Source organism: Oxyura jamaicensis, chromosome 23, assembly GCF_011077185.1.
Source record: "Oxyura jamaicensis isolate SHBP4307 breed ruddy duck chromosome 23, BPBGC_Ojam_1.0, whole genome shotgun sequence".
NCBI classification, from domain to species: Eukaryota; Metazoa; Chordata; class Aves; order Anseriformes; family Anatidae; genus Oxyura; species Oxyura jamaicensis.
The window spans coordinates 5,851,965-5,853,923 of record NC_048915.1 but is presented as its reverse complement, the minus strand read 5'-3'; positions in this window follow the sequence as shown (position 1 = coordinate 5,853,923).

Below are 1,959 nucleotides of genomic sequence, written 5' to 3'. Positions count from 1 at the left end.
TGGGGGGCGAGGGGGAGGGTGGGGGACGCTGGGGGGATTGGGGGGGGCAGTGATGGGGGTTGGGAAGGGTGGGGGGTGAGGGGAAGGGAGGGGAATGGGGGAAAGGGAGGGGGGTGAGGGGAAGGGAGGGGAGTACCGGAGAGAGGAATTGGGAAAGGTGGGGTGCTGGAAAGATGGGGGGTGCTGGGGGGTTAGGAGGGGTGGGGGGTGAGGGGAAGGTGGGGGGCACTGAGGGGGGACTAGGATGGGTGTGGGGCACAGCAGGGCCAAGGGGTTCTGGGGGGGATTGGGAAGGGCTGGGAGCGAGGGGAAGGCAGGGGGGCAGCCCTGAGGGGAGCAGGGGAAGGGATGGGGCTTGGGGTGATCCCAGGGCTTCGGGGTGGGGAGGGGGCAGGAAGGGCTGGGGGAGGCCCAGGGAGGGCCCGGGGGTGGCTGAGCCTCTGTGAGCCGCGTTAGGGGGGCGAAGAGGCCCTCTGGGAGTTCTGCTTGGGTCGGGGGCAGCCCCACTGAGCCAGGGACAACCAAAGGGCCAGGCCCGTGGTATATTTTGGGGGGGGTTCCAGCATCCTGGGGCATTGTTCAGTCCCAGCTCAGGCTGGGCTGTAGGCTGGCGGTTTTCTTTCTTTCTTTTCCAAGGGTCGGGGGGACGCTGGTTTCTGGCTCTGTAACGCCCCCCTCACTGGGACACGGGAGTGACGGGGGGTAGGAGCTGCCTGGAGCCCCCGCTGGGTTCCTCAGGCACTTTCCCCACGTCTGCCCTTCAGCCCGTGGCAGATATCGAGGCTGTCCCACCTCGGGGCCCGTTGGCAGCCCCCTGCCCTCTGGAGGCGGTGGGTGAGCTGTGGGGGTGCTCTGGGGTCCCCCCTTCCATGGAGGCTTTCAGTCTGTGAGGTCAAATAAAAAACTTTTCATCCCTGTTTTTCCTTTGTAAGCGGACGTGCTTTGCCTTCAAGCAGCAGAGCGGGGTATTTTGTGTGTCGGGCAGGTCGTGAGGGCTTTAATTTCTTCTGAGGAGTCGTGGTGAGCAGCAGGGTGGCAGCCCTGGGGGGTCTCTGGCTGCGCCCCATGCAGCTCCCCTCGGTGACACCCGTTGTAACAAAACCAGCGGGGTGCTGGGCCCGGGGCACTGCAGGAGCGCTCGCAGGAAGCACCAGAACGCCATCCGGGTGCAAGCAGCCTGCATCATGAACCAAAACCACATCCAACTTCTTCCTTCCCTGAGAACGTAACGTCACGAGGAAGCTGCTCAGGTTGTGAACGACCTCAAGCCTTTAGAGGCACGGGTTGATGGCTTACACACAGAACAGTCACCGGGCTGTAAATGCTGAGCAGAGGTTACCTTTGTCGTTTCCGTAGCACGGTGACTACGTGAATCAGTGCTGTGCCCTCCTGGCTGGCGCTGTCCCCCCTGATTTACCCTGTGGGGAGGTTTTAGTGCCTTATTTCTGCTCTTTTATGAGGGGCTGGCAAGCATCCACAGCACGTCCTAGGGTGCAAGTGTGCTTTTCTGTGTCGGGGAAGGCGTAATCTGCAGCTGGGGGAGGCCGGCTTGCTCGGGTCCTTTATGTGGCACGCAGGGAGCTTAGGGCCGGGCAATCCGGCGCAGTAATGCCCCAAAGCGAGGTCCCTGGGAGCTGTTCGGGCAGCGTGTGGATCCCTTCCCTGAGCCGTAAAACTCCGATGGCAGAAGGAAACTGCAGTGGGGCTCATCACTGAGCTGCTGGGGAGAGGTTGGGGTAAAGCAGTTGGGAACCACGGGGGTCCTTCCTGGGGACCCTGAGGTGAACGAGGTGCGTAAGGGTTAGAGCTGCACCGATGGTGGCTTTTTTATTAGCTCCCGTGTGGGGACTTGCAGAAGCCCAGCAGACAGGAAGAGGCACCCGGTAATCCACACGGTTATCGCACACCCGCCTCTGCGCGCGGGCGAGCCGCTGGGTCTGCGGGCTGGGCTGCAGGGGT